Genomic DNA, 16683 nt, shown 5'->3' on the forward strand with positions numbered 1-16683 from the left:
TCTATCCATCATTCTATTGATTAATCCATACATTCATCGATGTAGAAATCCATCAATCCATTTATCTTTTTATTGATTATTCCATCCATCTGTCCATCCAATCAATCCATCCATGAATCTAGAAATCCATCCATCAATCCATCCATCCATCTTTCTATTGATTATTACATCCATCATCCAAGAAATCCATCAATTTATTCATCCGTCATGTTATTGATTATTCCATCCATCTATCATTCTAGAGATCAATTCATAATTCTATTGATTTTTCCATCCATCCATCCATCCATCCATCATTTTATTGATTATTCCATACATCTATTGTAGAAATCCACTAATCCATTTATCATTGTAATGATTATTCTATCCATCTGTCCATCCATCCATCAATCTATCCATCCATCCATCTTTCTATTGACTATTACATCCATCAAAGAAATCCACCCATCTATCCATTCATCCCTCCACCATGTAATGGATTATTCCATCCATCTATCATTCTAAAAATCCATCCATCATTCTATTGATTTTTCCATCCATCCATTTATCCATCCATCATTCTATTGATTATTCCATCCACCCAACATTCTAAAAATCCATCGATTCATCAAGTTATTGATTATTCCATCCATCCATCATTCAAGAAATCAGTCCATCTATTCTTCCATCCATCATTATATTGATTATTCCATCAATCTATCACTCTATAAATCCATCCATCCATCCATCGATGTAGAAATAATTTAATCCCTTTATTATTCCATCCATCTGGTCATCCATCCATTAATCTATCCATCCATTTATCTATCCATAATTCTATTGATTATTCCATCCACCCATCATTCTAGAAATCCATTCATCCATCCATCATTCTATTGATTATTCCATCCATCCATCATTCTAGAAATCCATCCATCATTCTGTTGATTATTTATCCATCCATCCATCCATCCATCATTCTATTGATTATTCATCTATCCATTCATTCATCCACCATTCTATTGATTATTCATCTATCCATTCATTCATCCATCATTCTATTGATTATTTCATCCATCGTTCTAGAAATCCATCCATCCATAATTCTAGTGATCCAAACATTCATTCATCCATCCATCATTCTATTGATTATTTATCCATCCCTTCATCCATCCACCATTCTATAGATTATTTCATCCATCGTTTCAGAAATCCATCCATCCATCCATAATTCTATTAATCCAACCATTCATCCATTTATCATTCTGTTGATTATTTCATCCATCCACCTTTCTAGAAATGCATCCATCCATCATTCTATTAATTAATCCATTCCTTCATCCATCATTCTATTGATTATTCCATACACCATTGCAGAAACCCATCCACCCTTAATTCTATTGATTATTCCATCCATCCATCTATCCATCCATCCATCCATCCATCATTCTAGAAATCCATCCATCCATGTTTCTATTGATTATTATATATGACAAACACTACAACAGTATGAAATACTATTTTCACTTTAATACAGTCTAAGCCAACTGGTGCCGATGCTGCAATCTTGCATCCTGCGGGACGGGAGTCCAGCACAAATCACTAATCTAAAAAACCTTGTTGGCATCCTCCGGGCTGAAGCAGCATCCGTTCTGTCAAACTTAAACATATTTATCAGCAAGTTTTGTTCACGACCTGGAATGGCTCAGCTTTCTGCTCCGGGCCATTAATTTCTCAGGTCACTGCTTTGGATTATCAGCCTTCCGGACATTTCCATCTTCCCTGAACCAGCAAATCTGTTAAGTTCGGTTGAGATATGCCGAAGTGGAAGGGAGACACAATGATCTCAGAAGGAGAGAGAGAGGAGCCCCGTCATGACGACAGATGAATCTGCCAACTGCACGACACCTGCGCCTACAGCGACGGGATGGTGGCCAATAAGAGAGAGTGGGTGGGCGCGGTGGGGGTCCTGGCTAACTGTACGCATGCATATGTATGAGTGTGTATAGTGCCTGCTGGCCCAGCAGGCTGTGGGTCTGTTCCCGTTCTTCATTCTGCCGTGGCACAGAATTGCGATGCACATGCCAGATAATAAGGTAAAGGGACAGGATACTGTGGTATCTGACTAGAGCATTTCTTTGGTCTCTGCTTGACGTAAGTTTGGAATCTGGGACATTTCGGAAAATTTGGAATCTCATAGCTTAATGTTTATAAATATCTAAACAGGATAAAAATGAATGGAAAACAGCCACAGAGGAACAATTTACTTCATACTGGAAAAATGGACCAATTACACAACATCTCATAGACCTGATCTGATTTTTTAGTTGAAATTCTGATGTAGGGTGGGGCGGTGTCTCACAACAAGAAGGTTGCTGGTTCAAGCCTCGGCTGGGTCAGTTGGCATTTCTGTGTGGAGTTGCATGTTCCCCCTATGCTCGCCTGGGTTTCCTCCGGGTGCTCCGGTTTCCCCCACAAATCCAAACACATGCGCTATAGGAAGATTGGGTAAGCTAAAATTGTCCATAGTGTATGAGTGCGTGTGTGAATGAGAGTGTATGGGTGTTTCCCAGTGATGGATGGAAGGGCATCCACTGCGTAAATCATATGCTGGATAAGTTGGCAGTTCATTCCGCTGTGGTGACCCCTAATAATAAAGGGACTAAGCAAAAAAGAAAATGAATGAATGAATGAATGAAATGCTGATGTAATGGAACACTTTCTACATGTACATAGTTTTCTATTGAGTTCAATTGTTTTGTTGCTGGTATTCTTTTTTCGTTTAATTTTTACGCTTCATTGAACGTACACAATACCTATTCTAACTGCAGGTTAATTACATTTATATATAACCGTTAAAATCGTTAAAAGCTATTAGTTACTATTTAATTAATTAAAGGGTAACACTTTGTTTTGATGGTCCATTTGAGTATAATTAAAAGTTAAATTATGTCATTAAAATCAGAATAACAAAACTTTTGAAACTTTAGGGTTAATCAACTAAATATAAACAGTTTCACACATACTTTTGAGGTAAAATGTTGACATTTTGTTGCTTAAACAAATATAAAGGTCAGAAGACATGGAAGGAAACTGAAAAGGAAATGTCATCAGTTTGCAGAATAAAACAAAAAATACATTTAAAAATTGTAAAAATCCATACTAATTGTCGGTATTAGGGCTGTGCGAATAATTGAAATCGAATCGCAATCGCGATTTAAAAATGTTGCGATTAGCTAATCGCAAGAGGCTGCGATATGAAATATGTATTATTTAATATCCCCCGCCCAGAGCAAACGCGTGCATGACGTCTGTGTGTGACAGTCTTACTAAGTCTTATTGAGTGAGCACACTTTCATTCTGCCCAATCAGAATTGCACTATCGAACTATGCGGAATGGCCAAAAATAAATAAATTAATAAAAAATAAAAACAAACAGGAATGCGCGGATGAGTGGGATGATGGAGTCTGCTGCTTCAGAAGCAATAATAGACAAATTAATATAAAAGAAAAAAAGGACGTCAGTAATATGGGAATATTTTGTTTTTTAAAGTCACACAAAATTAACGTCTAATGTTTTGATAAGTTAATGTGTATTTCCTGTGCATTCAAGGCTAGCGAATGCAGGATATGTGCACCGTCTGTAGTGACTCTGTAATGTGCTATAAAAATATAATTTGTCATTTCATTTTCAAAGGACAGTTATATATAGATGCATTCGATGCAAAATTTTAAAGCAGTTTAACGTTTTAAATATTTCTTATTGGATATTGCGTCATACAATACAACTATTAAATACGAGAGCTTTCAACCTATTAACTACAGTTTGCTTTAAGAACATGTTAACAAATGTACTTACAAACTAGCTAGTAGTTACAAAGTCCCTAGTGTGGACTTTACCTTCCAGTTTAAGGGTGCTTTCACACCTGTAAATTAATTAATTTGTTCCAAAACAGGGATTGAAATAGTTACAGCGGAATTATATATACATATAATAACGAGCCATGGTCGACCTGGGCTCAAACAAACCTTGTCGTCGTCATGATGAACAGCCACAAAGCCAAGAAGAAGAGCAGATTTACCCTGTGCCCCATAGTTTTTTACAAGCCAGTCTGAGGCGCGAGCGGTTTCGCTTTCTTGCTTGTGCTCGCTGCGCGTCTGTATGTGAAACGCAAGCTTGATAAAGGTGACCTGTAACGACTCGAACCGTACCATACCATACCAGTCAGTGAAAACGAGCCATTAGTTCTTGGTGAGGTTCAATTTCACATGGCAAAGTTTCTAAATGGACCAAAATAGCTAAAACAAGTCACCTGTGGGTAAACTCTCCTCACATTGGTCAGAGTTTCAAGGTTTATTTTGCAGTCCCGCTCAGCTGTCAGGGGTGTGGGGGGGGGGGGTGAGAAGGGTGCGCGAGGTATTTCAGGAGAAGGGAGGGAGACGCGCGATTTTCGGAAGACTATCACGCGTTTGCGGGCATCCGAGAGTCTCTGTACATTTACTCTGTACATTTACCGGGAGACTCCCGGAACTCATAGTTCTCACCCTACTCATAATTCTCTCTTCATATAGCCATATGCCCATTACATATCCATAATACACTGTGATATAACCGTGCTCGGATCGTATCGCTTTCTCACTACAATCGATCCGCTCCAGAGTTCGTTTCAATCCTGCCGAGACCACCTCATTCAGGCGATCTCAGACCGATTGTTTTGGCGCGGATCTGAGCGCGATAGCTGGATTCACATATGCCAAACGAACCGTGCTAACTGGCCAAACGACATAGGTTCTGAAACAAAAGTCTAGGTGTGAAAGCACCCTAAGAAAGAACTTACGAACAACTGGTGCAACTCTACCCATGAGATAGCTAATGCCATAAGGCGCTACCTACTACTAGACTACTATGGATGGATGGATGGATGGATAAAATAGATAGATAGATAGATAGATAGATAGATAGATAGATAGATAGATAGATAGATAGATAGATAGATAGATAGATAGATAGATAGATAGATAGATAGATAGACAGACAGACAGACAGACAGACAGACAGACAGACAGACAGACAGACAGACAGACAGACAGACAGACAGACAGACAGACAGACAGACAGACAGACAGACAGACAGACAGACAGACAGACAGACAGACAGACAGACAGACAGACGCAATCATTTATGTTCACATTTTAGGTCATTTGTACGTTCATTAGGGAAATAAATGTGAGCAATATCAACGCAATGGAGCTTGAAAATTTTACACTGAAGCATTCGCTCTGCTTTCATTCAGTGGGGATTGCTTTAGGGCAGGGTATATTACACATACACACCACATCGCTGAGAGTGAGTGTGTGTCAAAGAGGAATTCCTCAGTGTGTGTGTGTGTGTGTGTGTGTGTGTGTGTGTGTGTGTGTGTGTGTGTGTGTGTGTGTGTGTGTGTGTGTGTGTGTGAACACTGCAGCAGTCACTGACTTAAACTCTCACTCACGTCTCAATGCTGAACGCACACATAGGGTATTAACTAGTAGCCAATGCAGTCTCGACATCCATTCTCACAGTCCTAGGACGATTCCATTTTAAATAGTGTCAAGTCAAGCAAAAAAAGCAATGGAAGGAAGAAATCAGAGAAGAGGAGAGAAAAAGCAGAGGATGCTCCATTTACAGAAGAATAATGCTGATTGATGAGCAAATACCATCAGAATGTCAAGCAGCTCCAGTACACCGCCATCACGGCTGAGGGTCACGTGCACGACTTCAGAAGATTCAAACACTGATGAACACTAAGACCTGCACAACAGGCACAGCTCCAGGGTTGCCATATACACTCTATAAACGATGGGCTGTTTTAACTCTGCATTGAGTCAGACTGTGTATTAGGCCTGAGCAATATATCATTTGAGCATCGATATTGTGTGTATCTGCAATAGTCACATCGCAGGATTAAATTATTGATTAAAAGATATTCATTCATTCTACTTTGGCTTTGTCCATTATTTTTCAGGGGTCACCACAGTGGAATGAACCGCCATAAAGAAATTACATAGTTTTTTATTATTTATACAATAATGACCATGTTATTTTTACATTTGATGGTTTAATTTCTGTACTTAAATACTGTTAGACTCCCCAAAATCATAAAGCATTGTTTATTTATATATTTTTGCCTGTAATTTATTATAATTTATGAAGATGCACTGCACAGAAAAAGATCGTCACAGTCGATCTAAATGAATGAAATCTTTTCAAATATAGCTATTCAAGTCATCTGGTGAAATTATCGCAGCAAAAGAAAATATTGTAATGTCATATTTTTCCAATATCGTACAGCTCTACTGTATATAGACATGCTCAACCGTTGAAAATGTGTCAATTAAAATGACTTAAAAAAATTAACCCAATCTTGGGTTTGTCCATATTTGACCCAACTTTGGGTTTAAACAACCCAGCATTTTTTTGAGTGTACATAAAGAGTTCAGATGCAAAAGCCGACATTGAGTGAATGCTTTAGGCACGCTTTAGGCACACCATCAACAAATTGATTTGCTTCTAATCATCCAAATCCCAGAGTCACCACATTCAGAAATAACAGTTTGTTGGCAAAAGCCGCTAAACGCCACTTGCCTTTGACAGCAAAAGCCACTATATCCCGAGAACCAATCAGAAGGCTTGAATCAAATCATATGTGTTCAATGTAGCAGCGCGCTGATACAACGGCTTTTATAAGGAGACTGTTTTATTCCGCTTTCGAATTTAAAAGACGAAGTTTAATGAACTGGATGAGCCTGTCCGACTGTCAGTGAATGACAAATGAAAACGTTCCTTACCTCAAAACTCTGTGCATTATAAGAAAAAGAAAACTCAATGTGCAGTCGGAAGTATAGCATGCATTCATAACGTTTTTTTTGCACAGTGACGCTACTGAGTCCGATTTACTATACATTAAACGGCAACACCATTTCACGAAAGACAGAGTTATTATAATTTATAATATCTATACGTAAAATGTTGATATTTTGTTGCTTAAACAAATATAAAGGTCAGAAGACATGGAAGGAAACTGAAAAGGAAATGTCATCAGTAGTTTGCAGAATAAAACAAAAAATACATTTAAAAATGGTAAAAATCCATACTAATTGTCATTATTAGGGCTGTGCGAATAATTGAAATCAAATCGCAATCGCGATTTAAAAATGTTGCGATTAGCTAATTGCAAGAGGCTGCGATATGAACTTGCCTTTGACAGCAAAAGCCACTATATCCCGAGAACCAATCAGAAGGCTTGAATCAAATCATATGTGTTCAATGTAGCAGCGCGCTGATACGTCAGCTTCACCATTTCACGAAAGAGTTAAGATACTTTTCTTTTATCCAACATATATGAGGATAAACAAGAGACGAAAAAGAGATCAAGATCTTGAATATGGTGAGAATAACTAAATGACAGCTTCTAAAATTGTCTGAGAGACATGCCTTTTTGCCCAGTAGGCCTACCTTGTGTTTTATTTGCTAATTTAAGCTATTTTTTAAAAGATAAATATAATTTTTAAAACTATACATTATTTATATTACTTCATAATATCTATACATCTGATAAGCTTTTTATATTAATGGACAATGCACAGATATTGATGTTTCACAACATTATTTGACTACCAAGCTTAGTTTACAATGTTTGCTCTGTTTAAATAGCCTTTCTTGCATTAAATCTAAATCCCAAATATCAGAAATGACAACAGATTGTTAAGATTTAATTAATGTCAGTTTTAATGTTATTAATTAATGCACTTACTTGACAGATTTCATTCATTTATTTTCCTTCTGCTTTTTCCCTGGTTTACCACAGCGGAATGAACCGCCACTTACTTGACAGATGTATTTTTAACTTCAGGTGGTTTGTGTAATGTTTTTTATGTTTGGTAAAATAATTTCTAATTGCATTTTTAGTGATTTTCAACTAATTATACTGTCTTGTCCCAATAGGTGGATTTAGAGGTTTTTGCAAAAAAAGCAGAACTGGATTTAGCTGGTTTTGGTGCAAAAGAAAATCAAATTTGTTAAAAATCAAAGAATTGTCTAAAATGACATTTATGAACAAACTTCTAAACCTAATCAGAGGAGCCTGACAGAAAATGCTCATTTACAAGAAAAGAGGTCTGATGGATTTAGAGGGTTTTGCATGCATTGTGTCATGTTTTCTGGGGTATTCTAATGGCTGCACATTCAATGACTCTAGAGATGCCTCAAGATTTTTCTCATGACTCTAACAGGTAAATATGAAAATCCTCCTCCCACTCTATTGTAAAAAAAAACAGCTTCATCTCACATAATCATGTCATTATGTTCAAGTGTTCATGAATACACTCAGGACTGTTTAATGAGGCTGTGGATTAAAGGTAATAATGTTTGGTTTCCTGCACAGACCATTCATTTGATTCAAGACATAAATGGAGCCATGGGTGCCATTATCCATTGACTTGCATCTTATGAATTTCTGCGCACGTCCTCTCATTATTCACTTGCAGCAAACTAATGGTTGGAGGCGTGATGCTAAGCATAGTTCAAACAAGCTGTCAAACTGATGTCACGAGAGAAGGACTGAGTGAAAGTGAAAGCAAATGGTTAGATTTTTAATAAAGGGCACCAATTTTACCCCTTTTTCAAGATTTGTTATAAAACTTTTGTGTCTCCAGAAAGTGTCTGTAAAGTTTCAGCTCAAAACACCCCTCAGATTATTTGTTATAGCTTTCAGAATATTGGATTTTCTGCTCTGAACACATTGTAGTTGTTATTGGTGCCTGTGCCTTTAATGCTAGTTCTCTCCACCCACCATTCCCACATGCCTGTCAGAGTGTGCCTCATTCTCCGGCTGCGTCAGATAAACAGCACAGTGACAGACATGAAAGAAGCTGATCTCACGTAACGTTTGTTAGAAATACTACTGCAAGAACTTTGCCAATGATTATTTGATGTATTTGTTGTGGAGTTAATTCAAGCCTTTCGATGTGTCACACACAATGTCATTACACATTTCACACACACACACACACAACACGCATAAGTTTGCACTGTTTTTGCATGGCAAATGTGACAGGATACACGTTAATATCCACTGCTGTATGGATATCCGTTATGTTAATGTACAAAATAACCTGATTTAAGTCCACAAACCGAGATTGATAAAGTAAAGATGGTAAAAGTCGCTTTAATACATTACAAACATGCACTGTTTTAAAAACATTTTAAACTTGTAAACCTCATTCTTGATCACATTTGATGATGATTGATGATCACAGTGAGCTGAAAAGATCTTTTAATGTCAGTTGCATTGGGCACGTCCTGTCTTGTTGATATGATTATACGCGCTACTACTGAGACAGGTTAATACGCAGCTGTCAATCAATTCGGTGGGCGGGGAAACTGCAATCCTACATCACGTTGCGGTGGGCCTCAAAATGAGAGGGATTTGGATCCTATTTTAACGTCAAGAAATTTTAAAACGAGACTTACTGTCTTTATATCACCCCAATATGACTGTGGACACACTATACTTGCACACAGTTCTGTCCAAACAGCTTCTAAAATATGATTTTCATCATAGGTGCCCTTTAAAGTTTGAATCAGTGGATTTACTTGCATTGATTAATTGTTCACCTCAATACTAACATTGTGCACTAGCAAAATAAAGATTATACAGTTTGATTCCATGTGGAAAAAGTCATTTTCACCTTCATCTGTGCTGTATAATCAAGAATGTTCAGCATATTTGACAATACAACTGATTTGACTTGACCTTGGATGGTTTAAAGGTGAATTGACAGGATTTTTGGCAATGAGAGGCAGATTTTATAATATCACCTGTGATCTTTCTTTTACAATCACTATTTCATATACATTCAGGGATATACTACACAAAACTGTATTAAAAATCTAAAAGTGCATGTGTGAAACGAATGTCAATCCCATAATTAAAACTGGAACATCGTGAGTTTTACAACCTTAATTTAGTTTCACATTTTCAATCAATTGTTTAATTGGCAGGAATTTTTGCTGACTTCAATGACACGCCCTCTGCACACATCGTCCAATCTGATGTCAGCAAAAGATGATTGACAGGGCAAATTCCATTTCTCATTGGTTAAGAAAAGCGTGGGCCGCTCCCCTCAGTTTCTCTGTTCAGTGTTTACACTCTCATTCTAAGATTTCTCACAAAGCCCAATAAATCAATGTATGACAACTTAGCTATATTATGCATCGCATTAAAATTAATTAGCCTCATTAAAACATGAGACGGCGCACGCTATAGAGTTTCAGTCTGAACAAACACCAATGCTATTTTAAAGGGGAGGGGATAAAAAGGGAACCTCCATCTGCAGAAAAACTGAGGAAACCCCGCCTGCATGGTGCATATTAATACACAGCTGTCAATCAATTTGGTGGGCGGGGAAACAGCACTCCTACATCACGTTGCAGTGGGCCTCAAAATAGGAGGGATTTGGATCCTATTTTAACGTCAAGAAATTAAAAAAAAAGACTTATTGTCTTTATATCACTTCAACATGACTGTGGACACACTATACTCTCACACAGTTCTGTCCAAACAGCTTACAAAAGATGATTTTCATCATAGGTGCCCTTTAAAGATTTAATCAGTCGACTAACTTGCATTGATTTATTGTTCACCTCAATACTAATATTGTGTGCTAGCAAAATAAAGATTATACAGTTTGATTCCATGTGGAAAAAGTTATTTTCACCTTCATCTGTGCTGTATATCAAGAATGTTCAGCATATTTGACAATACAACTGACTTGATCTTGTATGGTTTAAAGGGGAGTAAATTGACAGGATTTTTTGCAATGAGAGGCAGATTTTATAATACTACCTGTGTTTTTTTTTTTGTTTTTTTGTTTTACAATCACTATTTCATATACATTCAGGGATATATTACACAAAACTGTATTAAAAATCCAAAAGCACATTAATGGCAATACCATAATTAAACAATAACATAATGAATTTAATTTAGTTTCACATTTTCAATTGCATATGGGCAGGAATATTCGCTGACTTCAATGACACGCCCTCTGCACACACAAGCCAATCTAATGTCAGCAAAAGATGATTGACAGGCAGAGCGCGTTTCTCATTGGCTGAGAAAAGCGCGGGCCGCTCCCCTCAATTTCTCTGTTTGGTGTTTACACTCTCATTCTGTCACAGACAAGATTTCTCACAAAGCCCAATAAATCAATGTTTTGACAACTTAACAATGACTATATTATACAATACACTGAAAATAATTCGCCTCATTAAAAAAACGAGGCAGCAAAAGCTATAGAGTTTCATTCTGAACAAACACCAATGCTATTTTAAAGGGGAGGGGATGAGAAGGGAACCTCCATCTGCAGAAAAACCGAGGAAACCCCGCCTGCATGGTGCATCCCCGTCAGGTCCCGAGCAATAAAGTGCCCGCTATCACATCCCTGACATTTACACTGGTTAAACCTCAGTCCTGCGTACTTGCTCGCCAATATCCGAATCAACATTTAAAACAATCATCAAATGAAGGTCACGCAGGAAAAAGCGTCCCGTTTATGTAACCAAACATTTACCTCCAACATCACAAACCAAACACACTAAATAGGAGCTCCGTGTTGGGTTTAGGATAATTTAAGGAAAAATATGACAGCAGATTTATAATTAGATCATTTCTTTATAAGAGATAAAGGAACAAACAAGTGCTCCCAGACACTACATATGCAAAACATAACCCACATAATGTTCTGACCAAAACAGTCCTGCAACATCCATGCAGACTATAGCATATGCATGCTTACTATAGGCTGGAATCCTTAATATAAAGACTGAATACATCACTGCCAAATGCACAGCACTCTGCTAACTAGTTAATCACACAAATGCAGATGAATAAATTAAATTAAGATTAAGCATTTAAAATAAAAGCAAGTTATTCCACCTGCTCTTTCACTCACACTGACAGACTTTTAAAGCCTCGAGAAAAGCACCAAGCATCATCATACTGAGATCCACAGGATGAAAAAGCCTCTCAAAGGATGAAAGCCGCGTCTTTGAGCAAACAGTTTGTTTACGGGACAAGTTCGCATTTAAATCGCGGATGATATGTTGTTGTCATACCTTGTCTCCTAGTTTGCGGTGTTGTTCAGGGCAGGCGTTGCGAAGCGCATGTTGCTGCTGGGTAATTCATTGAAAACTGCTCCGGTTGTGCTGATATGAGTGTCTTTCTCTCTCTGCGGTTTGCCTCTGTTGTAAATCACTCTCTCGTGCAGTGGAAATACTCTCTCTGACGCTCACTACACGCAGACTCGCGCGTCCGGGGTGGGGAGGGCGGCACGCGAACGCGCAGACAAGTGAACGCGTGAGCGAGCATTAGTAGCGTTTCATCTAAAGGTAACAGATCTAAATAAATCTCTTAAGTACTATAAGAAAACAGCAATGCCTTCGCTTATTTATTGTATTTCTTTTATTTATTATCGACATAACATAAATAGCCTACTATTATTTCTTTACAAAATTATTTTAAAAAAAAATAGGCAAGAGTAGGCAAATACAGGAGGCAACATTTGAAGTGGTTCAAAACCTTCAAACTTATCCTAATAATATTGAACAACACCCATTGTAGTTTGTTTATATATATATATATATATATATATATATATATATATATATACATATACATATATATATATATATATATACATATATATATATACATATATATATATATATACATATATATATATATACATATATATATATATATATATATATATATATATATATATATATATGTATATATATATATATATATATATATATATATATATATATATCGGTCGAGGCTCGTGTCAAACCCAAATCATTGATGCTTACTTGATTACTGGCACTGCACCCTCTTACCTCAGTCGGGGAGTGAGCACCACCTTGTGGTACCATCGCAGGGAGTCTCAGGCCCGTATAGCCAGCCTGGTAAAAGGAGTAATTCTTTTTTTCTCAAATAGTGGACCTTTTTGCAGTTATATATCCCTTATTTTCTATTTAATTATGATATTTAAATGCTGCATTTTAGTGAAATTTTAAGCATTATTTATAGCTGGATTAGCTTGTCGGATGGTCATCATAACCAGTTTTTGAGGTAAAAAATTTATAATGAAGAAATGTGAAATAATACTTATTTTTAAAATACCCATTTGTTACATCATATAACTAGAAAAAAAATAACAAACTGGCCAGCACATGCAACTTTCCTCGGTCAAAACTTTGGCCATTTGAATAAAAATAATAATCAAAACATACTACTACTACTACTACTACTACTACTACTACTACTACTACTACTACTACTACTACTACTACTACTACTAATAATAATAATAATAATAATAATAATAATAATAATAATAATAGACATAAAGCTCCCCCCCCTATTTTTAAAAAATAAATAATAATATATATATATATATATATATATATATATATATATATATATATATATATATATATATATATATATATATTATTATTATTATTATTATTATTATTTTTTTTTTTTTTTTTCTAATATATAAATATTTATTATAAATAAAAGTATTATTGTTATTATACAATTACTATTCTAAATAATCTTAAATGTAACTGGAACACAACCAGTAATTTGGGTCTAGCGACGCCCCTGTGGGTGACGCAGTGGCGCAGTAGGTAGTGAGCAGGAGGTAGTGCTGTCGCCTCACAGCAAGAAGGTCACTGGTTCGAGCCTCGACTGGGTCAGTTGGCATTTCTGTGTGGAGTTTGCATGTTCTCCCTGCGTTCGCGTGGGTTTCCTCCGGGTGCTCCGGTTTCCCCCACAGTCCTCCCTGCGTTCGCGTGGGTTTCCTCCGGGTGCTCCGGTTTCCCCCGCAGACCAAAGACATGCGGTACAGGTGAGTTGGGTAGGCTAAATTGTCTGTAGTGCATGAGTGTGTGTGGATGTTTCCCAGAGATGGATTGCGGCTGGAAGGGCATCCGCTGCGTATAAATGTGCTGGATAAGTTGGCGATTCATTCCGCTGTGGCGACCCCAGATTAATAAAGTGACTAAACCGAAAAGAAAATAAATAATAATAATAATAATAATAATAATAGAGGACGCAGTGGCGCAGTAGGTAGTGCTGTCACCTCACAGCAAGAAGGTTGCTGGTTCGAGCCTCACCTGGATCAGTTGGCGTTTCTGTGTGGAGTTTGCATGTTCTCCCTGCGTTCGCGTGGGTTTCCTCCGGGTGCTCCGGTTTTCCCCACAGTCCAAAGACATGCGGTACAGGTAAATTGGGCATGCTAAATTGTCCATAGTGTATGATTGTGAATGAGTGTGTATGAATGTTTCCCAGAGATGGGTTGCAGCTGGAAGGGCATCCGCTGCGTAAAATATGTGCTGGATAAGTTGGCGGTTCATTCCGCTGTGGCGACCCCTGATTAATAAAGGGACTAAGCCGAAAAGAAAATGAATGAATAAATAAATGAATAATGATCATAATAATAATAGTAGTAGTAATGTAGAGCTTCACAATATTTCTGGACTCTCTTGTAGAAAAGTACCTTTGAAAATTCATGGAAACCAACAGTAGCCTATTCAAATCAAATTTAATATGGTCCGCTTTTGGTACATCACACCTGTTCTCTCTAGTTGGCGCCAGTTGTGTAGTGGTTAGTGCATCGACACATGCACTCCCTTGCTCATGGTGACCCGAGTTTGATCCCTCCCCTCTCTCCCGCTCCCCATGCTTTCCTGTCAATACTCTATACTATCCATTAAAAGTTATTGTATAACGATGGTTTGCTCTGTAGACTATCTAAAAAAATTTATAGCTTAAAGGGGCTAATAATTTGACCTTAAAATGTTCATAAAAAAATAAAAATATATATTTTTAAAAATAATATAAATTTTATAATAATAATAATATTTTATTCTAGTCGAAATAAATCAAATAAGACTTTCTCCAGAAGAAAAAATATTATCAGACGAACTGTGAAAACTTCGTTGCTCTGTTTAACATCATTTGGGAAATTAAAAAAAATAAAATAAAATCAAAGGAGGGCTAATAATTCTAACTTCAACTGTATTTATAGCCCTGTTTATCACATATATTTTTGTAGAATTATTTTGGATCACACTGACATAAAGAATACAAAAAATATAAACAAATTACTTGTCGACAACATGAAGTACAGTAAACACCAAATATTTTGGGGTAATGCAGGATAGTGAAATGGAGTGGATTTGCGAGCTAATATATAAAAAAAAATAAACAATTAAACAATAAAAAAAAAACAATTAAAACACTTGGAAAAATATACAGGGCAAAATGATTTGCCCTCCTGTGAATTATGTATTCTTTATTTCTCATGTGATATTTAATGGAGCATTACATTTTTTTTACAGTATTTCCAATAATATTTTTTGCCTTTTTTGTTTTATTTTGGCTGAAATAAAAGCAGATCAATATTATTAGCCCTTAAGCGATATTTTTATATGCTACAGAACAAACCACCAATAACTTGCCTAATTACCATAAATTAAGCCTAATTAACCTAACTAAGCCTTTAAATTGCACTTTTAAACGGAATACTAGTATCTTGAAAATATGACGTACTGTCATCATGGCAAAGATAAAAGAAATCAGTTATGATAAATTAGTTATTAAAAACTATTGTTTAGAAATGTGTTTAAAAAAAACTTTTCTCCGTTAAAGAGAAATTGGAGAAAAAAATATAAAAGAATTTAAATGTAACAGGCTAATAGCAAAATTTCAACTGTATATATTGCACAAATATTGTATACTGCTTTGCTATATAGCCATCAGACAGCTGTAAACCTGCTAATATGTTGTTCAATTATGGAATTTGAACACAACATTTTAGGGGTAACTACTTGAAGCCAATAGTTTAGGTCAGTGGCTTTCCTGACAAAACAACAGTTTGTTCGTACAATCATATAAAACAACAAAACAGGCGACTACACACTAACAATGACATTTAACTTTATTTTCAATCAATTTAGGCTACACAATAGCATGCGATGTACCCTAAAAAGAAGGTAACAGTAAATAACATGTCAATGTAATGAATAAAAGTGTGCAGAATTTTACAGGAAAAAATATAATCATTCAACAGTTAACTACTGTTAATTACTTCTACATGTTAGCTGTTACACTATTTTTTACACTACTTTTCTCACTTTTATCTATTATAGACCCCTGAAACCTTAAAAGTAATGCAACTACTCCCCCTTCTGGATATAAAGAGAATGATACGACTGGATTGTCTAAATAAGTTTCACATCTGACATTTTTATATTTATATTTTACAGTCTATCTGACATCAAAACAATCCGTTAAATCACAGACCTAAATTTTCAAGCTACGCTTTTTGGTAAAGTGAATAATATTAAAGTGAAACAAAGCCTGTTAAAAACGAATTCCAAAAGGTTATGGTTATTATTACTAATAACAACTTTATGATAAACTTTATAACTTTAAATAAAATTATTGATGACGTTGTTGTTTGCTATTAAACATATAAAGCGGTGACCGTATAAATTATAACTCTGTGCACCCCTCTGAAGCTTCAATGGTTTTTACCACTGTTAGTGGGACTTTTGGTCATGATCCAAAATCGAAACTGAAACTTTG

General features: G+C 36.2%; 1 protein-coding gene across 1 annotated transcript in view; it reads right to left on the reverse strand.

Annotated features, from left to right (window-relative positions):
• The window catches only part of slc8a2b (solute carrier family 8 member 2b), a 129541-nt gene extending 117303 nt beyond the window's left edge, over nucleotides 1-12238 (reverse strand). The window contains exon 1 of the mRNA XM_056474053.1: nucleotides 12138-12238. The gene's annotated coding sequence lies outside the window, so the exon portion shown is untranslated. The remainder of the gene's footprint in view (nucleotides 1-12137) is intronic.
• Nucleotides 12239-16683: the final 4445 nt, after the last annotated feature.

This window comes from Danio aesculapii, chromosome 15 (genome assembly GCF_903798145.1).
Source record: "Danio aesculapii chromosome 15, fDanAes4.1, whole genome shotgun sequence".
Taxonomy (NCBI): Eukaryota; Metazoa; Chordata; class Actinopteri; order Cypriniformes; family Danionidae; genus Danio; species Danio aesculapii.